Here is a 27,840-nt window from a genome sequence, read left to right on the forward strand (position 1 = left end):
TGTTAACCTCAGCCCTGTCTACATAAAAGAAATTCGACTACCAGACGGTGGCTTTGTGTTCAGGGCTCTTGTTATAAGAGATCAGTGATTCAGTATTGTTCCTGTCAATGCCTCCTGATTCTTGACATTAGTGTGAGCTGTTCAGGATATCAGGATTTGCTTTAGGAAGGAGAAGCTGTGTTTTTATCAGTTGATTTAAATAGTCAATGTCTGTCTAGATTATGTACTGTACATGTAAATGAACTGGGCTATCTAGGTTACGTGTATGTATTGTATTTATTGTACATTTAAATAGACTGGACAATCTAGATTCTGTACTTTACATTTAAATAGACTGGACAATCTAGATTCTGTACTTTACATTGAAATAGACTGGACTAACCTAGCTGTGTGGACTAACACAGCTAGATTATGTATTGTGCGTTTAAAAAGACGTAGACTATGTAGGTTATGCACTGTAAATGACATTTTTTCTTCAGATAGCACAGTTGATCTTAGTCATGATCAACGTCATTCTGATACTTGGCTGTATAAGACAGGAGACAACCTATTGATGGGTTTCACGGTCGCGTCACTCTATTGTTAAGGACGTTCTCAGCCCGACTGACTCCCATTCTGACTGTGCTGCCCCAGGCATTCTCAATGGGGGCCAATGATGATTTTGTCTTAAGTACACTATAGTGTCTTGGGAATACAAGGATATTTTTAAAGAAAGCAAACCATTAGTAGGAAACCCTTTTTGTCATCGTTATGGTACTGTCAGATTTACTTTAGACAGATGGCTATGTTGCCATAATCTAGCAACCATCATCATGAAAAACATAATTGAATTGCCCAGGGTGAGTGAGAGGAATGACAAGACATGGAGAGCCATAATAACAGTTACAATAATAACTGTATAGTAGAATAATAATAACATCCAATTATTCTATTAGAACCATTTTCTAGGCTACCAATAACTCAGAGAAACTACTTGATGCCTACCATGGTGAAGGATTAATGCGGAATGCATTGAGGTTATTCAGGCTAATGTGTCTGCATGCATCACAAACACGTTCACACACATCTACAGCCAGGGTCTCAGGAAGTGCAGACACAGCTGCCTGTTTTTCCGCGTCAGCACAGTATCACTCACCTGGTAGAGAGCTCGGACACACGTGGGAAATGGAGTTAGTGGACTCTTGACAGTCTCTTGTGCCACACATGACCTAAGGTGTCCCACATAGCTACATGTCCTAAAGGGATATTTCAGGATTTTGGCAATTCCCCAGAGTCAGATGAACTTGTGGATAAAAATGTTATGTCTCTGCGTGCAGTTTGAAGGAGGTTGCTAACAAACGTTAGCGCAATTGCTAACTAGCTTCACCGCAATAACTGGGAGTCTATGTTAACTGCTTGCATGCTGTCATTGCGGTAATGCTAGTTAGCATTGGCACACAAAACTAGATCTACCTTCATACTGGATGCAGAATCATCAAAATGGTATCCATGGGTTCATCTGATTCTGGGGAAGTAGAATTTGCCAATATCTAATTAGAAATTGACATATTTGCAACATGTTTTTTTTCTGGAAACATGAATGAAGTCGGCCTAAATATTTTGGTTACATTTTGTTAATACACTCCAGGACTTGTCCAGAGCAGATTATGGATAAATACTTTTAATCTTTTTATCTGTAAAATACTAAAGACATAAAATGTACGTAAGACATAACATTTACGTAAAATGCATTTTTCCAAAGAAAATGTTATCTAGAATAAAAAATGTACAACATATTAACCAATTCCCTCTGGGCAGGTCTGGATAATATAGCTAAGCATATCCACACAAAATGTGAAATGTGGTGAATGCAGATTCTTCTGAAGCTGAGAAAAATTAATTGCCATATGGGAAGAGTCTGACTTTTGGTAAATTGCAGTTAAAGACAAGTACACTGAAATAAGACTACCAAATGCCAAACGCCGGTTTAGATCAAGTCACCGTCTCTTCAAGTAAGTTAGCGAATATAGTCCAGTTTGTAACATTCTGTATGAAATGGGCTTTTAAATTATGTGTAATTCAATATAGCGAGCTTTGAAATGAATGATCTATGTACATTTTAAAGTGGTTCAAATTCAAAATTTGACATTTTTATGTTTATTTTTTGCAAATACTAATATGAACGGACCAAAATGCCAACACATCAAAATTGATAGTTCGATGCAAAAATGGCATTTCAGCCTGGTCTTAAAAGACCTATAAGGTATTCAAACATTTCTATAAATACTTGATAGCTCCAGTGCAGACTCTCTGACCACCTAAAGCTAACCACCACAAGTGTATAGGTTGAAGCCATAATGTCATGCCCTGTATCCTGACATCAGGCCTATAGAGGGCAATGTTGGGGCATAGACAAAATAAGTGGTGATGGTTACAGTGTATTCTAGTCCAGTAAAACCAAGTGCTGTTTATTCAAAAGACTGGTTTTCCAGTGAAAAGGTTGAGAAAACCAATTTCATTGACTAGATATACTAGTTAACTAATTAATCGTGTCTAGAATTGTCATTCATTTTGGAGGCACAAACAGATAAAGATGCAAACCGCTATCTGTATGATTTATCAGTGCTGGAGTATTGTTTTGTTGAATTATACATTGTACTAGAAGCTAATCCTCCTTGAGTGAAGAAGTTTCCTCAGTAGTCCATGGGTCAGACTAGAAGTTTGTCCACTTTGGGGTGGCAAAGATTTGATGGTATTAAATTGTTCCCCACAAGCCCCTGATCAAATTGATATATGATAACCTCTCCAAAAATGTACTTAACTTTGTTTTTCACACCTATATATGTCTTGTTGTATGGGAGTCTATGCAATTGAATGTTCACAGGCAGATTTTTGATACAGGATTGTTGAGACAAGTAGGAACATTCACATGCTCATTGAAAATGAGTTTATCAAAAAACAATACTCGAACATTCTATTGGATCTATTGGATCTCATCTTAAGACCAGGCACCACAGGCTAAAATGACATTTTGAGATTTGGGTATTTCGATGATTTAAAATTAGTATTTTCAAAAAGTCATATCATACTACCGTCATCAAAATGTCATGAATTGCAATTACTTTTAAAAGGCCATTTCATATAAAATGTTACGAACTGGAATATATGTAGTGACATACATCGAAGAGATGGTGATTGGTTCTAAATAGGTGTTTGGGGTTTGGTAGTGCACTTGTCTTTTACTGCCATTTTCCACACACCAACTAATTTTTCTAAGCCTCAGAAGCATCTGTATTCACCACATTTGTGTTGTTATCCTTAGACGCATTCTCCAGACGAATACATAGGGAATTGTTGATATGTTGTCAAACTTTTATTCTAGATACCATTTCATTAAAAAAAAATGCCAAAAATGTATTTTAGCTACAGTTGAAGTCGGAAGTTTACATCCACTCCACAAATTTCTTGTTAACAAACTATAGTTTTGGCAAGTTGGTTAGGACATCTACTTTGTGCATGACACAAGTCATTTTTTCAACAATTGTTTACGGACAGATTATTTCACTGTATCACAATTCCAGTGGGTCAGAAGTTTACATACACTAAGTTGACTGTGCCTTTAAACAGCTTGGAACATTCTAGAAAATTATGTCATGGCTTTAGAAGCTTCTGATAGGCTAATTGACATCATTTGAGTCAATTGTAGGTGTTCCTGTGGATGTATTTCAAGGCCTACCTTCAAACTCAGTGCCTCTTTGCTTGACATCATGGGAAAATCAAAATAAATCAGCCAAGACCTCAGAAAAAAATTGTAGACCTCCACAAGTGTGGTTCATCCTTGGGAGCAATTTCCAAATGCCTAAAGGTACCACGTTCATCTGTGCAAACAATAGTACGCAAGTTTAAACACCATGGGACCACACAACCTTCATACCACTCAGAAAGGAGACGTGTTCTGTCTCCAAGAGATGAACGTACTTTGGTGCGAAAAGTGCAAATCAATCGCAGAACAACAGCAAAGGACCCCGTGAAGATGCTGTAGGAAACAGGTACAAAGTATCTATATCCACAGTAAAATGAGTCCAATATCAACATAACCTGAAAGGCCGCTCAGCAAGGAAGAAGCCACTGCTCCAAAACCGCCATAAAAATGCCAGACTACAGTTTGCAACAGCACATTGGGACAAAGATCGTACTTTTTGGAGAAATGTCCTCTGTTCTGATGAAACAAAAATAGAACTGTTTGGCCATAATGCCTATCGTTATGTTTGGAGGAAAAAGGGGGAGGCTTGCAAGCCGAAGAACACCATCCCAACCGTGAAGCATGGGGGTGGCAGCATCATGTAGTGGGGGTGCTTTGCTGCAGGAGGGACTGGTGCACTTCACAAAATAGATTATGTGGATATATTGAAGCAACATCTCAAGACATCAGTCAGGAAGTTAAAGCTTGGTCGCAAATGGGTCTTCCAAATGGACAATGACCCCAAGCATACTTCCAAAATTATGGCAAAATGACTGAAGGACAATAAAGTCAAGGTATTGGAGTGGCCATCACAAAGCCCTGACCTCAATCCCATAGACATTTTTTGGGCAGAACTGAAAAGGCGTGTGCGAGCAACGAGGCCTTCAAACCTGACCAGCTCTTACACCAGCTCTGTCAGAAGGAATGGGCCAAAATTTACCCTACTTATTGTGGGAAGCTTGTGGAAGGCTACCCGAAACATTTGACCCAAGTTAAACAATTTAAAGGCAATGCTATCAAATACTAATTGAATGTATGTAATCTTCTGACCCACTGGGAATGTGATGAAAGAAATTATAGCTGAAATAAATCATTCTCTCTACTATTATTCTGACATTTCACATTCTTAAAATAAAGTGGTGATCCTAACTGACCTTAGACAGGGAATTTTTACTCTGATTAAATGTCAGGAATTGTGAAATACTGAGTTTAAGTGTATTTGGCTAAGGTGTATGTAAACTTCCGACTTCAACTGTACCTTTCTGTAGTATTTTACAAAGAAAAATGAAAAAAGGATTTATCCACAATCTGCTATGTAGAAGTACCGTCCTGGACTGTCTTAACAAAATGAAACCAAAACCTTTAGGCAACTCAATATTAGGAAGGTGTTCTTAATGTTTGCTGTACTCAGTGTATATATTCTTTATTTATATATACACACTGCCGTTCAAAAGTTTGGGGTCACTTACAGATGTCCTTGTTTTTGAAAGAAAAGCAAATTTTTTGTCCATTAAAATAACATAAAATTGATCAGAAATACAGTGTAGACATTGTTAATGTTATAAATTACTATTGTAGCTGGAAACGGCAGAATTTTAATGGAATATCTACATAGGCGTACAAAGGCTGATTATCAGCAACTGTGTTCCAATGGCACGTTGTGTTAGCGAATCTAAGTTTATAATTTTAAAAGGCTAATTGATCATCAGAAAACCCTTTTGCAAGTATGTTAGTACAGCTGAAAACAGTTGTCCTGATTAAAGAAGCAATACAACTTTCCTTCTTTAGACTAGCTGTGTATCGGGAGCATCAGCATTTGTGGGTTCAATTACAGGCTCAAAATGGCCAAAAAACAAAGAACTTTCTTCTGAAACTCATCAGTCTATTCTTGTTCTGAGAAATGAAGGCTTTTCCTTTCGAGAAATTGCCAAGAAACTGAAGATCTCGTACCATGCTGTGTACTACTCCCTTCACAGAACAGTGCAAACTGGCTCTAACCAGAATAGAAAGAGGAGCGGGAGGCCCCGGTGCACAACTGAGCAAGAGGACAAGTACATTAGAGTGTCTAGCTTGAGAAACAGACACCTCACAAGTCCTCAACTGACATAGTAGTACCCGCAAAACACCAGTCTCAACATCAACAGTGAAGAGGCGACTCCGTGATGCTGGCCTTCTAGGCAGAGTTCCTCTAGTGTCTGTGTTCTTTTGCCCAATCTTAATATTTTCTTTTTATTGGCCAGTCTGAGATATGGCTTTTTCTTTGCAACTCTGCCTAGAAGGCCATCATCACGGAGTCGCCTATTCACTGTTGACGTTGAGACTGGTGTTATTTAATGAAGCTTCCAGTTGACGACTTGTGAGGCGTCTGTTTCTGGTGACCGGTTTGCTGATTTCAATGTTGTGAATAGAGTGCCCCCTGGTGGCATTGGGGTTATGGTATGGGCAGGCATGAGCTACGCATAACGAACACAATTGCATTTTATCGATCGCGATTTGAATGCACAGAGATACTGTGACGAGATCCTAAAGCCCATTGTCGTGCCATTCATCCACCGCCTTCACATCATGTTTCAGCATGATAATGCATGGCCCCATGTCACAAGGATCTGTACACGATTCCTGGAAGCTTAAAATGTCCCAGTTCTTCCATGGCCTGCATACTCACCAGACATGTGACCCATTGAGCATGTTTGGGATAATCTGGATCAATGTGTTTGATAGCATGTTCCTGTTCCCGCCAATATCCAGCAACTTTGTACAGCCATTGAAGAGTGGGACAACATTCCACAGACCATAATCAACAGCCTGATCAACTTTTTGTGAAGGAGATGTGTAACGCTGCATGAGGCAAAGGGTGGTCACACCAGATACTGACAGGTTTTCTTTTTTTAAGGTATCTGTGACCAACAGATGCATATCTGTATTCCAAATAATGTGAAATCCTATATTAGGGAATTATTTATTTCAATTGACTGATTTCCTTATATGAACTGTAACTCAGTAAAATCTTTGAAATTGTTGCATGTTGCATTTATATTTTTGTTCAGTCAAGTTAAAGTAAAATCTATGTTTCCATTTATAAAGCATTTATAGCTAAGCACTTAATATTAATCAATTGTACAGTTTGCCACTGCTCTATAACAACATTAAACATCTATATATGAATTCAATGCAGTCAATGTAATTTAATTTATATTTTCCCATTCATAATGGATTTATGAAGAATTTAAAAAGAACACGGACACAACACTGAATTGTAAAGGAAATATTAACATTTTATATCAATTTTCCAGATGTAGCACATAAAACATTTGCTGAGGAGATCGCCGAAGAATCTTACTATTGACATTTTTCAGTTTGACTTTCAACAAATATTCACTGCATTGAAATTCAATTCCCCATTTCAGACTCGTAGCTCGCAATAACAATTTTAGTGAGTAAAACATACTTACACAGGGTGGTAAAGATAGCTAGCATTTCCCCCTTATTCACTAATGTAGCTAGCTAGCAGCTAGCTAAGCCCCTGGCAATGTCAACACGTTTTCCAACTTGGTCAATAAACATTACAAAATCGTCATAAAACTCATAAAACATTTAGTTAACAATGGTATCTATCTTACTATTTGAAGACTTACATTGTACTTTTGCACATTATGAACCTTTAACAACATGACAAATTAAGCGACAGAAACATCATTACTTTTTTTCCAATTTGTCTGCACAGCCACAGAAGGAAAGTGTGAGAGGTCTTTGAAATGTCACTTCCTGGTGACCCCTCGCTTCTACAGAAATTGTCCATAAAACTAATTAAACATTTAGTTAATCTTTTGGTTCACTATTTCATGACTGAAAGTGTACGTACAGTGGCTTGCGAAAGTGTTCACCCCTTAGCATTTTTCCTATTTTGTTGCCTTACAACCTGGAATTAAAATGTTTTTTGGGGGGGTTGTAATCATTTGATTTACACAACATGCCTACCACTTTGAAGATGCAAAATAAGACAAACAAGAAATAAGACAAAAAAACTGAAAACTTGAGTGTACATAACTATTCACCCACCAAAGTCAATACTTTGTAGAGCCACCTTTTGCAACAATTACAGCTGCAAGTCTCTTAGGGTATGTCTCTATAAGCTTGGCACATCTAGCCACTGGGAGTTTTGCCCATTCTTCAAGGCAAAACTGCTCCAACTCCTTCAAGTTGGATGGGTTCCACTTGTGTACAGCAATCACATATTCTCAATTGGATTGAGGTCTGGGCTATGCCTAGGCCAATCCAAGACATTTAAATATTTCCCTTAAACCACTCAAGTGTTGCTTTAGCATTACACTTAAGGTCATTGTCCTGCTGAAAGGTGAAGTTCCATCCCAGTCTCAAATCTCTGGAAGACTGAAACAGGTTTCCCTCATGAATTTCCCTGTATTTAGCACCATCCATCATTCCTTCAATTCTGACCAGTTTCCCAGTCCCTGCCGATGAAAAACATCCTCACAGCTTGATGCTGCCACCACCATGCTTCACTGTAGGGATGGTGTTCTCTGGGTGATGAGAGGTGTTGGGGTGGCGCCAGACATAGCGTTTTCCTTGATGGCCAAAAGCTACATTTTAGTCTCATCTGACCAGAGTACCTTCTTCCATATGTTTGGGGAGTCTCCCACATGCCTTCTGGCAAACACCAAACATGTTTGCTTATTTTTTTCTGGCCACTCTTCCGTAAAGCCCACCTCTGTGAAGTGTACTTCTTAAAGTGGTCCTATGGACGGATACTCCAATCTCCACTGTGGAGCTTTGCAGCTTCTTCAGGGATATCTTTGGTCTCTTTGTTGCTTCTCTGATTAATGCCCTCCTTGCCTGGTCCGTGAGATTTGGTGGGCGGCCCTCTCTTGGCAGGTTTGTTGTGGTGCCATATTCTTTCCATTTTTTAATAATGGATTTAATGGTGCTCCGTGGGATGTTCAAAGTTTCTGATATTTTTTTATAACCCAACCCTGATCTGTACTTCTCCACAACTTTGTCCTGACCTGTTTGGAGAGCTCCTTGGTCTTCATAGTGCCGCTTGCTTGGTGTTGCCCCTTGCTTAGTGGTGTTGCAGACTCTGGGGCCTTTCTGAACAGGTGCATATATACTGAGATCATGTGACAGATCATGTGACACTTAGATTGCACACAGGTGGACTTTATTTAACTAATTATGTGACTTCCGAAGGTAATTGGTTACACCAAATGTTATTTAGGAGCTTCATAGCAAAGGGGGTGAATACATACAGTGGGGGGAAAGGTATTTGATCCCCTGCTGATTTTGTATGTTTGTCCACTTACAAAGAAATTATCAGTCTATAATTTTAATGGTAGGTTTATATGAACAGTGAGACACAGAGTAACAACAAAAAAATCCAGAAAAACGCATGTCAAAAATGTTAGAAAATGATTTGCATTTTAATGAGGGAAATAAGTATTTGACCCCTCTGCAAAACATGACTTAGTACTTGGTGACAAAACCCTTGTTGGCAATCACAGAGGTCAGACGTTTCTTGTAGTTGGCCACCAGGTTTGCACACATCTCAGGAGGGATTTTGTCCCACTCCTCTTTGCATATCTTCTCCAAGTCATTAAGGTTTCGAGGCTGATGTTTGGCAACTCGAACCTTCAGCTCCCTCCACAGATTTTCTATGGGATTAAGGTCTGGAGACTGGCTAGGCCACTCCAAGACCTTAATGTGCTTCTTCTTGAGCTACTCTTTTGTTGCCTTGGCTGTGTGTTTTGGGTCATTGTCATGCTGGAATACCCATCCACGACCCATTTTCAATGCCCTGGCTGAGGGAAGGAGTTTCTCACCCAAGATTTGACAGGACATAGCCCCGTCAAATGATGCGGTGAAGTTGTCCTGTTCCCTTAGCAGAAAAACACCCCCAAAGCATAATGTTTCCACCTCCATGTTTGACGGCGGAGATGGTGTTCTTGGGGTCATAAGCAGCATTCCTACTCCTCCAAACACGGCGAGTTGAGTTGATGCCAAAGAGCTCCATTTTGGTCTCATCTAACCACAACACTTTCACCAGTTGTCCTCTGAATCATTCAGATGTTCATTGGCAAACTTCAGACGGGCATGTATATGTATTCTTGAGCAGGGGTACCTTGCGGGCGCTGCAGGATTTCAGTCCTTCACGGCGTAGTGTGTTACCAATTGTTTTCTTGGTGACAATGGTCCCAGCTGCCTTGAGATCATTGACAAGATCCTCCCGTGTAGTTCTGGGCTGATTCCTCACCGTTCTCATGATCATTGCAACCCCACGAGGTGAGATCTTGCATGGAGCCCCAGGCCAAGGGATATTGACAGTTCTTTTGTGTTTCTTCCATTTGCGAATAATCGCACCAAATGTTGTCACCTTCTCACCAAGCTGCTTGGCGATGGTCTTGTAGCCCATTCCAGCCTTGTGTAGGTCTACAATCTTGTCCCTGACATCCTTGGAGAGCTCTTTGGTCTTGGCCATGGTGGAGAGTTTGGAATCGGATTGATTGATTGCTTCTGTGGACATGTGTCTTTTTTACAGGTAACAAGCTGCGGTTAGGAGCATTCCCTTTAAGAGTGTGCTCCTCATCTCAGCTCGTTACCTGTATAAAAGACACCTGGGAGCCAGAAATCTTTCTGTTTGAGAGGGGGTCAAATACTTATTTCCCTCATTAAAATGCAAATCAATTTATAACATTTTTGACATGCATTTTTCTGGATATTTTTGTTGTTATTCTGTCTCTCACTGTTCAAATAAACCTCCCATTAAAATTATAGACTGATCCTTTGTAACGCCCTGGCCATAGAGAGGCGTTTTTGTTCTTTATTTTGGTTAGGCCAGGGTGTTACATTGGGTGGGCGTTCTATGTTCTTTTTCAATGTTTTTGTATTTCTTTGTTTTGGGCCGTGTGTGGCTCCCAATCAGGCACAGCTGAAGTTCGTTGTTGTTGATTGGGAGTCACACATAAGTGCATGTTTTTCCGTTGGGGTTTTGTGGGTAATTGTTTCTGTCATTGTGTTTCACCTGACAGGACTGTTTGGCTGTCAGTTTCTTGTTTTGTAATTGTATAGTGGTCCGTTTAAGAATTAAATAAGATGAACACAAACTCCGCTGCGTTTTGGTCCACTCTCTCTCATGGCAGTCGTTACATCCTTTCTTTATCAGTGGGCAAACGTACAAAATCAGCAGGGGATCAAATATTTTTTTCCCCCACTGTATGCACACCCCACTTTTCCATTTTTTTTTTCCATTTCACTTCACCAATTTGGACTATTTTGTGTATGTCCATTACATGAAATCCAAATAAAAATGTTTAAATTACAGGTTTTAATGCAACAAAATATGAAAAACGCCAAGGGGGTGAATACTTTTGCAAGGCACCTTGCAAAGCTGTCATCGAGGCACAGGGTGGCTACTTTGAAGAATCTCACAATATAAAACATATTTTGATTTGTTTAACACTTTTTTGGTTACTACATGATTCCATATGTGTTATTTCAAAGTGTTGATGTCTTCACTATTATTCTACAACGTAGAAAATAGTCAAAATAACGGAAAACCATTAAATGGGTAGGTGTGTCCAAACTTTTGACTGGTACTGTACATGGTTTAGTGCTATCACTATGTTGAAGCCAATACTTTCAGCTATAGGGAAAACTGAGCTGTAAGCTACAGTATGTGTGTGTGGTGGAAGTTGTGAACAGCATATTTACAGTACACACCTGTTTCCCCTCATGACAGTTGTGAAAAGTCATAGCTGGAAAGACAATCATGTTAAAGGTCCATGTGTAATACAGAACTAATCCTGTGTGATTTCTTTGATATAGCAAGAAATTGTTACCTAAGTGACGTTGATGTCTCCATGGAGCTTGTGCCTGTTATGTGAATTGTTTAGCGGGGCCCTGCCTCAATGAACCCATTTAACCTTCTCATGCGCGAGTTCCAAATATCTCTAACGGTCGCCCCAGTGTGAGTTGTTTTATTCACGTGACGTCAGAATGCACTCACTGTTCCAAAATGTTATTGAATGCAACAAGACAGTTAACCCACACTGCCCTCAAACCAAGGTACGCTGCCTGCTAGTTATCTATAGGCTATGTTTCAACTTGTCAATTTCAAATAAATTTCTAACAAATTAGATTTTCTTACAACAGTTTGAATTGAGGTGTGTTCCGCCTCATTAATTCACATAAGAAGTAGCCCCTTTCACTGTTGCGGTGTTCAAATTTATGTTTGAGGCGGACAAACTTCTCTCTTTGACGAGAGCCCAAGCGTTTCCCCAATTAAGTATGAAGACATTGCGCATCTAGTCAGAACAGGCCTTGCACTAACTTTTTCCCCCTGAACATTTTCTGTCTGGCGGCCACATTGCCTTCCATTGTTTCCCTTACAAATAACATGTGTGCGTTATTATCAAAGTAAGTCCCTTATTTTCTGTATATCGTGTTGTCCTTTCTACTATTGCATACCGTATGTATGTATGGAGAATAATGAATTGTGTTTTATTCTAATTTCTTCAAGTACTGGTGACAAATCATGCATTCTGATTCGTGCATAGATTGTAATAGACACGTGTGTAAAATACTTTGAAGGTTGTACTGATTATGAGCTTATGCTAAGCTTTTGTCCAGCTATGTGTGGTGCCATGTTTGTTGACATTATACAATGCATTTTGGTTGCCACTTAAGGGTCTGTCAGACCAAAGGTGTTAGAAAAAAAGGAGGTGAAGGGATAGTTCACTCGACTAACTTATGGTGCTAACAAGACAACTGGGAACTCGGAAAAATATGAGGTCAAATCATGACGTCAGTGATCTTCAGGTCGGAAAGTCAGAGCTCTAGAAAAATCATGGGAATGGAGAGGGGTTGATTGGGGATGCCCAGCTCAGACGCTGGAGGCAGCCTAGCCCTGCATCGGCTCGGGAAGAGGCAACTCGGCGGTCTTCAGAGGCTCTTGGATTTACTCGGGTAAATTTGGATTCTCTCGGGGTCTTCCATAGTTCATCAGATGCAAGGTGGGCTCCTTGAGTGAGCGATTGGGACGGCAATCAGACCTCTTCTCCCTCCTACATTCCCATAACCGTCCATTGATCTGGATGGTTAAGGTGATGAGTGAATCGAGAGCCATCGGTAGTTTCCGGGCTGCAAGCTCGTCCTTTACCCCCACCGATAATCTGTGCATAATCTGTGCTCCGGTTCTTGTATACACTGTAACAAGTACTCAGTTAATATTTTTCAGGCAATGGGCGCAGTCATATTGACTTTGACTTTATTTATTTGCCTCTTATAGTGAATGGCATTCTGGGATTAGGGCATTTTCGCTTGTCAAATATAAACAAACATGGCTGTCATCATAAAGAATTTGGCTGCCGTTAGCTGAGCTGACACATATCTCTTTTCTAAACAATATCACATTTCTCCCTTGTGCTCACCAGAGATGTGATACATTGTAAACAAGTCTAGCTGTTTGGTCGCTAAATTAGGTTTAATTTTTTTGTCAGCGCAACCTGTTATTTAGACTTGGTTATGGAATAAGTTTGGCTGTGGATGTGTTCCATGTGATGTTTGGATGATGAAGTTTGCATTTATCTTTTACAATAAAAGATCAAACTGAGGACTAAAGTTGTGAAGACCTTTATTTCTCATCAGTACAAAACATTGTTTAGATGCTTTTCAGACAAGAATGCTGTTTACACACGTTTTTTTGCATCATATGTTCTGTTGCTACTGTTCCAATCACGTATGTGCGATAGTACGCCGCAGGGACCACTCAACAATGATCACAAATATCTGATCGTACACGTCAAAGGGTTAATCTATTATTCATTACATCATAACTAAACTGATTATTTTCTGCAGTTAAGAATTGTGAATATGTGGTATTAACTCTGGGGTAATGCAGAAGGGGAAGTGCAGTTGTTAAAAATCTTTTTAAGTAGGAGGGGATTGAAAGTATTTAGCAGCTGTAGGACATATGTTCTCCTGTGGTTAGGCTCTGTAATGCTTAGATTACGATATCAAGGGGAGTAGCAGGTATCCAGATGATAGCCATACTCCATAAACAGTGGCAAGACATTGCTTGTTTGTAGAAAATGACAATGTGATCTGATACAAATAGGGCGCAGGAGCAGCATGCTTGATCAGGAGCCTGTGGTGTTGTCCTTCGGGGGATGGCAGTGGCCACTAGGCATGACACGGACCTCAATGTGGGCAGTTGGACAGAAGAGTAACGTGGGAATCAAAGGCTACATGTTGTTGTCCTCTCCAGTGCGCATGGGCAATTCCATGGTAACGGAATTACGCTGAGACTCAGCTTTTCACTTTAAATTGTATACCAAACAAAAAAACTTTGATTCAAAACTTTAACAAACCAAGCACTTTACGCACAAAGACTACTTGTAACTATTTCCACAGAAAATTTTACAAAAACACATTTACATTAAGAACTGTCCAGATACAAACTGAGGGAGATTTTACCATAATTCTGTTACCAAACTTTGGTTGTGCACATTTTTTCCAGTAAATGTTTTTTAGATTTGTATTTACTGTGTAAATTGTTCAAAATAGTCATTGTCCAAAGAGTCTCAGTTTAATTCCATTACAGGCAAAGATATTGTGCCGCCTTAAGCCCCTGGTCTCCTCCCATTGTTTGGGTATTCTATGCTTGTCAGTCTCAGACTACTGTCTCTCTATTGTGTGGCATACATCCATCAATGTGAGTGCATTGTTTGCCTCCTGCCTAAAGGTGTGGCTAGAATATTGAGGAATGAGTAACGTGACTATCTAATTTATTGTCTGATGCAGCAGCATCAATTTACATTGATTCTGAACAAAGGCACCATATTGTGTATGCCTGTAACAGCTGCTTTCTATAGAAAATGCAGAGCAATTGATCTTGGTAACTCTTGAGGCCTAAGGGAATTAATGTACAATATGTCTGTATAAAACAATTGTCATGTTGTAAAATTTTGAATCTGTGTATGTGTGCGTTTTGTCACATGAATAGGACATCTGGACTAACATGTGCAATCCTGTACACATTGTCTTTCTCAGTTTGAGCATGACATAGGGCCTTGTATTTTTCTAAGTCAAGGTGTTTCCAATAGATGTGTAGGACTATGCATTCCAGCAGTAAGAGAGAGGCACAAATAAATTCAGTCCCCACTGTTCAGTCCTGTCAGGACACCCACACTAGTAGCCCGTCATCCTTGTGTCAGGCAGTCCGGTGTGTTCGTTTCATCCGTCAGAGAGTGCTTTTGGTCATCCTCCCAACACGTCAGCTCCTTCATGGTGGTGACATGCAGCCAAGCCAGACGCCCCAGTCATGTCACTCAACCACAGCCCCACAGCAGCCTACATGGTGATAGCAGTGTTTATGTTAAACACACACAGAGAGCAGAAAGCCTCTCTTCTCTCCTTCCCCACAGTCTTTTCAACAACAAGTCCTTCCTGGCTCTCTTTCTCCACACACTACCGCTGAAGGTTCTGAATCATGCAGCCAACACCTACATTTTGTGAGGCATTGTCTCTGAAGCAAGGACAAGCTGCAGGCCCTGCAGGCCCTATTAGCAGGGTTCTGGGATCTTTAAAAATAAAGCGCTGTCACACTTGGGCATTGTCTTTAGTTCGCTGTTGTGGAATAGGTTGGTTTTAGGGGGGTTCTATGTTGATTGTATGTGACATATCTCATTAGCTTGATAGAATTTGCCGACAGGAACAGGCCCAAGGTCAGAGAGGACAGCTGGTCTCCTTGTGCAGGGTTGTTCAGATATACTGTCTGTTTTTTCAGTCCACTCATATATATATGAGCTTTAAGTATTTAGTTATACGTGGTATGGCCATATTTCAGACCTATTTTATGAAATGGCTTAGAACCCCTAAACGACTTGGTCCACATTAAGTGACATTATGTCTGTATCCTTCTTACACTGTGTGAATTAGTGTCACAACAGTTGGGAGTGTCACTAAGGCAAATCACACAATTGACAGAGCTCATGTAGCTATAGTCTGGTGCAGTCTGGCTCTACTGATAGTGGCTATGGCAGATATCTTTTGGGAATCATAAAGCACCAAATCTCACTCAATAAACTCTGTAACAAGTTAACTTTTTTTGCACCAAAGCCAGCAGAACATGAGGGCAGATTGAAAGCATTACAATTCACGTTAAGAGCCTGAGTTGAGGCCTAAGAAGTGGATTGTATTGAGCTCTGGCTCTGATTCATGATGAGGCCTGGCTCCAGTTCCAGCATGATGCTCGTACAAGTCAATATGTGTTATCACTGTTTGTCAACACAAAGTGCTTCAGCAATGATACGGCTGTGTAAGACAGTCCCAACTGGACGGCCAGTCTTTATTTGATCCTCTCTGTAGCAAGAGAGCAGGCTGCCAGAACAGAGAGCCCCAGCTGCCATCAGCTGATCTTCACTGGGGAGCCAGAGGATCAGAGAGGATCATTCACTTCTGGAGCGTTCTGCATCTCCCAAAAACACCCCAGGAGAAACACCTGTTTTTCTCACTGCTTAATCCAGGCTGTGACATGAACTACCTCAATTGAGAACAGTCCAAGGTCATGCTCATGAATAGCAATGTGTTGTATACAGTGATGGGAAAAATATTTGATCCCCTGCTGATTTTGTACGTTTGCCAAAGAAATGATCAGTCTATAATTTTAATGGGAGGTTTATTTGAACAGTGAGAGACAGAATAACAAAAAAATCCAGAAAAACGCATGTCAAAAATGTTATAAATTGATTTGCATTTTAATGAGGGAAATAAATATTTGACCCCCTCTCAATCAGAAAGATTTCTGGCTCCCAGGTGTCTTTTATACAGGTAATGAGCTGAGATTAGGAGCATACTCTTAAAGGGAGTGCTCCTAATCTCAGTTTGTTACCTGTATAAAAGACACCGGTCCACAGAAGCAATCAATCAATCAGATTCCAAACTCTCCACCATGGCCAAGACCAAAGAGCTCTCCAAGGATGTCAGGGACAAGATTGTAGACCTACACAAGGCTGGAATGGGAAACAAGACCATCGCCAAGCAGCTTGGTGAGAAGGTGACAACAGTTGGTGTGATTATTCGCAAATGGAAGAAACACAAAAGAACTGTCAATCTCCCTCGGCCTGGGGCTCCATGCAAGATCTCACCTCGTGGAGTTGCAATGATCATGAGAACGGTGAGGAATCAGCCCAGAACTACACGGGAGGATCTTGTCAATGATCTCAAGGCAGCTGGGACCATAGTCACCAAGAAAACAATTAGTAACACACTACGCCGTGAAGGACTGAAATCCTGTAGCGTCCACAAGGTCCCCCTGCTCAAGAAAGCACATATACATGCCCGTCTGAAGTTTGCCAATGAACATCTGAATGATTCAGAGGACAACTGGGTGAAAGTGTTGTGGTCAGATGAGACCAAAATGGAGCTCCTTGGCATCAACTCAACTCGCCGTGTTTGGAGGAGGAGGAATGCTGCCTATGACCCCAAGAACACCATCCCCACCGTCAAACATGGAGGTGGAAACATTATGCTTTGGGGGTGTTTTTCTGCTAAGGGGACAGGACAACTTCACCGCATCAAAGGTACGATGGACGGGGCCATGTACCGTCAAATCTTGGGTGAGAACCTCCGTCCCTCAGCCAGGGCATTGAAAATGGGTCGTGGATGGGTATTCCAGCATGACAATGATCCAAAACACACAGCCAAGGCAACAAAGGAGTAGCTCAAGAAGAAGCACATTAAGGTCCTGGAGTGGCCTAACCAGTCTCCAGACCTTAATCCCATAGAAAATCTGTGGAGGAAGCTGAAGGTTTGAGTTGCCAAACGTCGGCCTCGAAACCTTAATGACTTGGAGAAGATCTGCGAAGAGGAGTGGGACAAAATCCCTCCTGAGATGTGTGCAAACCTGGTGGCTAACTACAAGAAATGTCTGACCTCTGTGATTGCCAACAAGGGTTTTGCCACCAAGTACTAAGTCATGTTTTGCAGAGGGGTCAAATACTTATTTCCCTCATTAAAATGCAAATCATTTTATAACATTTTTGACATGCGTTTTTCTTGATTTTTTTGTTGTTATTCTGTCTCTCACTGTTCAAATAAACCTACCATTAAAATTATAGACTGATCATTTCTTTGTCAGTGGGCAAACGTACAAATTCAGCAGGGGATCAAATACTTTTTTCCCTCACTGTAGTTTGTATGAAATACAATGCCGGGTAAATTATGACGAGATTAAAAGGTACATGGGAAAATGTACTGTGGTAAAAGGAGATAACAGAACTGTGGAGTCTTGTATTGCCTTTGTATCTGCTAAAGAGAAAGATGTGTATCTTGAAAGTAATGAAATATACTTTGTCAGCTTCTGGTATCTTTGGCATTGGAGGAAAAATGGCCCTGGCTTTTACAAGGACAAATTAATCAGTAGTTGTGATTTAAATGGAAACAACATAGCGTACACAGTAAAGCTAATCAAATCAGCACAATATAATCAGACAAATTAGCATACGTATATTAATTCAAATCAGCATTACACAAGTCACTCCAATTCTGATTATTTTTTGGGTCCGTCTCCCCTAAAGGGGAAATCTGAATTTGAAACAATAACAAAGCGTTCTCGTAGCCACTATTTCGGTAATAAGCTGAGGGATGGGTCTGGATGCATTGACCATTCATGATATAAAATGATAGTTAAAAAAAATACATGTTTTGAGGCTATACAGTGTTTGTTTACATTAACTTTGTTTACAAACATTGTGTCACGGCTGTTAGAAGGATCTGACCAATACGCAGCATGATCGTAGTTCCACATATTTTATTCAATAGTGAAACTAAATGCAATAAACAATAAACTGGGAATACAAAATAAGAAAGCCGTGACGCAGAGCAGGCATACACTACTCACAAAATGAATCACCCACAAACACCAGTGAGACAAACATCAACTTAAATATGGCCTCCAATTAGAGACAACGACAAACAGCTGCCTCTAATTGGAAGTCATGCCAAACAAAAACTAATCTAAAAATACAAAAACTAGAAACTAAACATAGAAATACACAAAACAGACAAACACCCCCTGTCACGCCCTGACCTACTCTACCATATAAAATAACAACTTACTATGGTCAGGACGTGACACATTGAAGTAAAACAAGCTTATATTTTGTGTTCTGATGGGCTACGACAGTTAAACTTAGCTCATGAGGCATTTATAACTTATATTCTTCAAAAATCTATGGGTAACTACCAATAATTTAACCTCTCTGGCGCATGTGGGACGAACTCGTCCCACCTACGTAACAGCCACTGAAATCCAGTGGCGCGATTTTTGAATCGTTAGAAATACTATTACTTCAATTTCTCAAACATATGACTATTTTACAGCTATTTAAAGACAAGAATCTCGTTAATCTAACCCCACTGTCCGATTTCAAAAAGGCTTTACAACGAAAGCAAAACATTAGATTATGTCAGCAGAGTGCCCAGCCAGAAATAATCAGACACCCATTTTTCAAGCTAGCATATCATGTCACATAAACCCAAACCACAGCTAAATGCAGCACTAACCTTTTATGATCTTCATCAGATGACACACCTAGGACATTGTGTTATACAATACATGCATGTCTGTTCAATCAAGTTCATATTTATATCAAAAAACAGCTTTTTACATTAGCATGTGACGTTCAGAAAAAGCATAACCCCCGCAAACTTCCGGGGAATTTACTAACAGTTTGCTAAATTACTCACGATAAACGTTCACAAAAAGCATAACAATTATTTTAAGAATTATAGATACATTACTCCTCTATGCACTCGATATGTCCGATTTTAAAATAGCTTTTCGGATGAAGCACATTTTGCAATAATCTAAGTACATAGCCCGGCATCACAGGGCTAGCTATTTAGACACCCACCCAGGTCAGCCTCCACCAAAATCACATTTCCTATAAGAAAAATTTTCTTACCTTGCTTGTTCTTCGTCAGAATACACTGCCAGGACTTCTACTTCAATAACAAATGTTGGTTTGGTCCCAAATAATCCATCGTTATATCCAAACAGCGACGTTTTGTTCGTGAGTTCTAGACACTATCAGAATGCAACATCACGGTCTCGCGCATGGCGCATTGGCGTGACAAAAAATTTCTAAATATTCCATTACCGTACTTCGAAGCATGTCAACCGCTGTTTAAAACCAATTTTTATGCCATTTATCTCGTAGAAAAGCGATAATATTCCGACCGGGAATATGCATTGAGCCTAAACAGCCGAATTAAATTTCTCCTCAGGAGCGAATCGTGCACGCGCCTCATTCAAAGGTCCTCTGATCCGCCACTTACCAAAGGCGATAATGTGTTTCAGCCTGAGGCTGCCTCGTCAACCTTCAGGTATTTCCCGGGTTCTGAGAGCCTATCGGAGCCCTGGGAATTGTCACGTTACAGCTAAGATCCTTACTTTTCAATAAACAGATGCAAGACGCACGACTCCTTGTCAGACAGGGTACTTCCTGCATGAAACCTTGTCAGGCTTTTGCCTGCCATAGGAGTTCTGTTATACTCACAGACACCATTCAAACAGTTTTAGAAAATTCAGAGTGTTTTCTATCCAAACCTGAACAATAATATGCATATTCTAGCTTCTGAGTTGGTGTAGGAGGCAGTTAAAAATGGGCACATATTTTTTCCAAAATTCTCAATACTGCCCCCTATCCCAAACAGGTTTAAGTCCATAAATTGATGTAGCAACTGCAGGTTGCCCCTTTAAAAGGTACTGTTTGGTTAGCATTGTTTTCTTTCTCCACAGAACAGCCATGTCTACTTGAATGAAGGCAGCTGAGTCGCTAGCAGATGAAATACATACATCAAAGCGTTCTATATAGGCCATGTGTATACAGCACCATTGCTGCAGTCCTTTATCATGTCATTTTATGGCAGCAGCTCTTGTCTTTTTAGATGGCTTTTGGCTCCAGGCTGACTCCCTGCATGAGACTCATATTGAATTACAAGCAAACAATTGAAACTGAAACCTGCAGAGAGATGCAACAATGATTGACAGTGCAGAAATGATTGCGCTAAACTATGGAAAGAAATTAAATATATACACAGACATGAATAAGATAAAAGGAACACCAGCTTAGAGAATCAATGGAGGACTGCAAAGACAGCTGTCACAAACATCCCATCCCACACACATTCTGTCTCTTCTTTAAACGGTTCCCAGAATGTTTCATTAGGTTGTGGGAACAGTCTGGTGAGAACATTATGGGTTTCCAAAACACCACACCTGTCCAGTTGTGCTGACATTCAGATAGTTTTTGTATCAGGGTGAACAAAACAGTCCTTTGATGTTGCTAGAATGTTTACAGAAAAGACGTTGAGTACTTTAAAAGGTTCCCAGAACATTTCATTAGGTTGTGGGAACAGTGTGGGTACATTTACAAGAGAGGTTCCCAAAACACAAGATATGCTCAGTTGTGTTGACATGTGTTAGGTTGCAAAGGACATTCCTATAGTGTTGTAGGAATGTTGACAAGAACACCTGGTCTAAGTTATTTTTAATTTTTTTTGAATATTTAATTAAGTTATAGGAGTTGTCTGGGATGTTGCAAGAATATTCTTGTGATATTCACAGTTTCCACAGAACATTCCCACAATATTGCACAATTTCCAAATACAGTAATTCTGTTTTTATGACATTCATAACATATTTGTTTTAGGTTTAAAGTGGAGCTGATAGCATTTTAGCAACAAATATTATAAAAAATCTGTTCATATACACCCCCAGGAAGAATGACACTTCCACATTTTTTTTAACTTAGGACATTCCTATAAGAATCAAAATGGGTACATAACAATACTTTAAGTCCAAAAATGTATGTAGCAACTGCAGATTGCCCCTTTAAAAATGTACTCTTTGGTTAGCATTGTTTTCTTTCTCCACTGAACAGCTCTATCTACTTGAATGAAGGCAGCTGAGTCGCTAGCAGATGATATCCGTACATCAAAGCGTTCTATACAGGCCATGTGCTGAGTAGCGCAGCGGTCTAAGGCACTGCATCTCAGTGCAAGAGGTGTCACTACAGTCCCTGGTTTGAATCCAAGCTGTATCACATCTGGCCGTGATTGGGAGTCCCATAGGGCGGCGCACAATTGGCCCAGCGTCGTCCGGGGTAGGCTGTCATTGTTAATAAGAATTTGTTCTTAACTCACTTGCCTCGTTAAATAAAAGGTTAAATAAAAAATAAATGTAGACATGGTCATTATCACATTTTCATAAATTCTTAGAAATGTTTGGGAATTACGTATACTAAGGCATTTGTGAAACTCCTCTAGCAATATAAGAGTGGGAAAGCGGCCGTGTGTTTGGACAATTAATAGACACTGCAGTAATTAAAAACAAATAAAAACATCCAACTCGTCCAGGACCGGAGTGTACGCAGACCGGTGCAACATAGCCAAATCAGAGCTACTGAAGGCCTTTATGCAAACAAGCCATTGCCAGACAGGCCTGCCACCATTCCCTTTGAACTGGACTGTGTGTTTACAGGCAATTGAAGCAGTGCGACTTTAAAAAGTTTGGACACACCTACTCATTCAAGGGTTTTTCTTTATTTGTACTATTTTCTACATTGTAGAATAATAATGATGAAATAACACAAATGGAATCATGTAGTAACCAAAAAAAAGTGTTAAAACAAATCCAAATATAATGTATATATTTCAGATTCTTCAAAGTAGCCACCCTTTGCCTTGATGACAGCTTTGTACACTCTTAGGCTCCGTGTTTTTATTATTATACATAAATAGAAATGCTAGCCTATTAGCCACATTATGACTGACTTGTGATCACTGCCCTTGTTAGTTTGATTGTATTGACATTCCCAGCCTTAGTTACATTCGTCCGTTTTTGTCCACAATATTGAGTCATTGAAACTGAAACAGTGCATCCCGAATGAAGGCAGCAAACAATGTAGCAGGCCAGCTGTGATTTACAACCTGATAGCAATATTTTGGGGACTGCCTAGAAATGTATTGGTGAATTATATTAATCATGCATTGAACTGCCTCCATCTATGTTGAGTCAAATATGCTGTATATATTTTTTACATTTCTTATATAGTTGGTTTTGTAGCAAAAACTGGGAATTTTATATTTTTTACTGATATTATGATTGTCTGTTTCAAATCTGCAAAGTAGTTAAAACGCTGTCAATTCCACTTGAGTTTTAAACTTTAGGTCACCTGTTACTTTGTGTGCTAAACGTGAAATGTTTTTTGCAATGGGAAGTAATAGTTCTACATTTCGATTGGGAAAGGCTTAATGGTTGTGTTTTTGTATTCTTATGATTGGGACCTACTGGCTTATTATGTCCGAGTTCATTGACTACTTATCCTTTAACATAATGCTGTGTGTGACTGCTGTCTTCCCATCTGCCCTATGCAGTGGTGTAGTGGAGCCTGGAGAAGTGGATATACTGTACTCTAATTTTGCCAAGAAGTTCCCAAACGGCCCGCCCAGCGAAGGAAAGGCACCTTGTGTGAAAAATGTTTTACAAAGTTTTCCTATAGATTTTTTTGATTTTCAATCTCAAAAATCACACTTTTTTTCATAGACCATCACATTTTTTATATATTTTTTTCTAAGTCCACAACAATGCTTAAACCACATCAATCTGATTGGGTGGGCCTGTCAGGGCCTGGCTCCCCAGTGGGTGGGTCTCTGTCAACCCAGGCCCATACATGTCTACACCCCTGATTCATTGTGCATCACAAACCACCACTTCGGAATAAACTTTTTCAATAACTGGCTTGCATACCCATTGTTGCCTTTACATGCTGACTAGACCTGGCACGTGCGTGTGTCTGCGTGCATGTTGATTTTGTCCATCCACACCAGACACGATCAAGACATGCAGGATGAAATATCAAAATGAACTCTGAATCAACTATATTAATTTGGGGACAGGTCAAAAAGCATTAAACAATCATGGCAATTTAGCTAGCTAATTTGCTGTTGCTAGCAAATTTTTCCTGGGATATAAACATTGGGTTGTTATTTTACCTGAAATGCACATGGTCCTCTACTCTGACAATTAATCCACAGATAAAATGGTAAACCGAGTTTGTTTCTAGTAATCTCTTCTTCTTCTTCAAATGGCGGTTGACAACCAACTTTAAGGTGCATTACCACCACCAACTGCACTGTAATGTGGACCTCAGTTCATCTTTCAATCACCCACGTGAGAATATGTTCTTAAAAACCAATGAGGAGATGGGAGAGGCGGGACTTGCAGCACGTCAAGAGTCACAAATAGAACCAAGTTCTATTTTTGTGCCTGGCTACGCAGACGTTCGTTGACACGCGCGAGCAGTTTGGATGCAATGATTGAGTAACATGTATGTGTACATTTATTTTGCAACGCTCAAATGGTCAGCATTTACTAGTAGATACAAGTTGAAACCTCTTTCCTACCTGGGTATATGGGTATACGGCATATACCTGATTATAAACTGGGTGGTTCGAGCCCTGAATACTGGTTGGCTGACAGCCGTGGTATATTACAACGTATACCATTGGTATGACAAAACATTTATTTTTACTGCTCTTATTAGTTTAGTAACCAATTTATAATAACAATAAGGCACTTCGGGGGTTCGTCGTATAAGGCAAATATACCATGGCTAAACGCTGTCTGCGCGTGCCTAAGAACAGCCCTTAGCTGTGGTATATTGGCATATACCACACCCCCTCGTGCCTTATTGCTTAAGTGTAGCCTCCTCTCCACCACTGGCCCTTTGTGTTTTACAAAAAGTGCACTCTCCTACATGAGTTCACAGGTATTATGGTTGCTGTCCTTTCTGAATCACAAACCTGTTACACACTGAAAGCCTATAGGTTCACCACTTCGCAAAAATGTCTATAATAGATATAAAGGCTGTTAAGATATATAAAAAGAAAATATATATTTGGCCTGGTCTCCGCTCGTATTGGGAGGAAATTATGAGTCCTCACTGTCCGAGACCGAGTACAAATGTATCCACCGAGACATTCAATATGAGGTCTCGAGACCGAGACGAGTACTACAACACTGGTACAAGGAGAGCTAACATTAATATGCATGTCAATCTCTCCTGGCTCAAAGTAGAGGAGAGATTAACTGCATCCCAAATACATTATTGTATTTGTGAGAAGTTTTGACATGTTGAATGCACTGAGATGTAAAAACTACTAGCATAGAGCTCAGACACCCCTGCACACCCCACAAGACATGCCACCAGAGGTCTCTTCACTGTCCCCAAGTCCAGAACAGACTATGGGAGGTGCACAGTACTACGTAGAGATATGACTCCATGGAACTCTATTCCACATCAGATACTGTAACTCTTGCAAGCAGTAAAATGAGATTGAAAAACCAGATACAAATACACCTTATGGAACAGCGGGGACTGTGAGGAGACACACACATACACATGATAACATATGCACTATACACACACTACACATGGATTTTGTGTTGTATATATGATGTAGTGGTGTGATGACACACAATGTATTGTGAAATTGTGAAATGTATTGTAATGTTTAAAAATTGTTGTATAACTGCTTAAATGTTGCTGGACCCCAGGAAGAGTAGCTGGTGCCTTGGCAGCAGCTAATGGGGAGCGATAACAAATACAAATACCCCCAAGCCATAAGATTGCTAAAATAGTCCGGGTAGCTATTTGGTTAACTATCTGCTTTGACCCATGCACTAACCCTTTTTGACTCTATGCACACACACTGGACTCTGCCCACACTGACACTCCAACACATACACACCTACTGTCTATTATCTATCCTGTTGCCTAGTCACTTTTCTCCTATGTACACATTTACATGTTGTATTTAAACCTTATTTTACCAGGTAAGTTGACTGCGAACACATTCTCATTTACAGCAACAACCTGGGGAATAGTTACAGTGGAGAGGAATGAGCCAATTGGAAGCTGGGGACGATTAGGTGGAAATGATATTATGAGAGCCAGATTGGGAATTTAGCCAGGACACCGGGGTTAACACCCCTACTCTTACGATAAGTGCCATGGCATTTTTAATGACCACAGAGTCAGGACACCCGTTTAACGTCCTATCCAAAAGACAGCACCCTACACAGGATAATGTCCCCAATCACTGCCCTGGGGAATTGAGATATATATGTGTTTAGACCAGAGGAAAGAGTGCCTCGTACTGGCCCTCCAACACCTCTTCCAGCAGCATCTGGTCTCCCATCCAGGACTAACCTTGCTTAGCTTCAGAGGCAAGCAGGCAGTGGGATGCAGGGTGTTATGCTGCTGTAACCCTGCACACAAACTCGGCACTGGTACCCCATGTATTTAGCCAAGCTATCATTGCTCATTGTGTATTTATTCTTCGTGTTACTATGTTTTTCTGTTATTATTGCATTCTTTTATTGTATTCTCCATTGTTGGGAAGGACCCATAAGTAAGCATTTCACTGTTAGTTTGCACATGTTGTTTACGAAGCATGTGACAAACATTTGACTTGAAAGAAAATAAGATCCAAAAGAGTCTACATGAGAAAGTATACCAATAACATTCATATTTATGGACTTGCAAACAGAAGTCATCATATTGTCCATTACTGTCCATAACGTTGCAACGTTATGTTAGAGCAAGTCATATAGCTAGCTACAGTTTGCTAACTAAGCTAGCTAGCTTATTGTCTTTGGGAAGTCCTGTTACTTATCCACTGCTAGCTAGGAGTACAATTAATGTTCAACTTTTTTACCTTTATTTAACAAGGTAGGCCAGTTGAGAACAAGTTCTCATTTACAACTGCGACCTGGCCAAGATAAAGCAAAGCAGTGCGACAAAAACAACAGGGTTACACATGGGATAAACAATTGTACAGTCAATAACACAATAGAAAAATCTGTATACAGTGTGTGCAAATTAAGTAAGGAGGTAAGGCGACGAAGTAATTACAGTTTAGCAATTTACACTGGAGTGATAGATGTGCAAGTAGAATTACTGGTGTGCAAAAGAGCAGAAAAACAAATATGGGGATGAGGTAGATGGTTGGTTGGATGGGCTATTTACAGATGGGCTGTGTACAGCTGCAGCGATCGGTAAGCTGCTCTGCCAGCTGACGCTTAAAGTTAACGAGGGAGATATAAGTCTCCAACTTCAGTGATTTTTGCAATTCGTTCCAGTCATTGGCAGCAGAGAACTGAAAGGAAAGGTGACCAAAGGAGGTGTTGGCTTTGGGGATGACCAGTGAAATACACCTGCTGGAACGCATGCTACGGGTGAGTGTTGCTATGGTGACCAGTGAGCTGAGATAAGGCGGAGCTTTATCTAGCAAAGACTTATAGATGACCTGGAGCCAGTGGGTTTGGCAAAGAATATGTGGCGAGGACCAGCCAACGAGAGCATACAGGTTGCAGTGGTGGATAGTATATGGGGCTTTGGTGACAAAACAGTTGGCACTGTGATAGACTACATCCAATTTGCTGAGTAGAGTGTTGGAGGCAATTTTGTAAATGACGTCGCCGAAGTCAAGGATTGGTAGGATAGTCAGTTTTACGAGGGTATGTTTGGCAGCATGAGTGAAGGAGGCTTTGTTGCGAAATAGGAAGCCGATTCTAGATTTAACTTTGGATTGGAGATGCTTAATATGAGTCTGGAAGGAGAGTTTACAGTCTAACCAGACACCTGGGTATTTATAGTTGTCCACATATTCTAAGTCAGAACCGTCCAGAGTAGTGATGCTAGTTGGGCGGGCAGCGATCGGTGGAAGAGCATGCATTTGTTTTACTAGCATTTAAGAGCAGTTGGAGGCCATGGAAGGAGTGTTGTATGGCGTTGAAGCTTGTTTGGAGGTTTGTTAAAACAGTGTCCAAAGAAGGACCAGATGTATACAGAATGGTGTCGTCTGAATAGAGGTGGATCAAAGAATCACCCGCAGCAAGAGCGACATCATTGATATATACAGAGAAAAGAGTTGGCCCAAGAATTGAACCCTGTGGCACCTCCATAGAGACTGCCAGAGGTCCGGACAACAGGCCCTACGATTTGACACACTGAACTCTATCTGAGAAGTAGTTAGTG

At 40.3% G+C, this 27,840-nt stretch overlaps 1 protein-coding gene across 5 annotated transcripts in view; it reads left to right on the forward strand.

Annotated features, from left to right (window-relative positions):
• Positions 1–27,840, forward strand: part of LOC115148454 (glutamate receptor 1) — a 93,866-nt gene that overhangs the window by 1,352 nt on the left and 64,674 nt on the right. The gene's annotated exons all lie outside the window — the stretch shown is intronic.

The sequence above is a fragment of the Salmo trutta genome, chromosome 15, assembly GCF_901001165.1.
Source record: "Salmo trutta chromosome 15, fSalTru1.1, whole genome shotgun sequence".
Lineage (NCBI taxonomy): Eukaryota > Metazoa > Chordata > Actinopteri > Salmoniformes > Salmonidae > Salmo > Salmo trutta.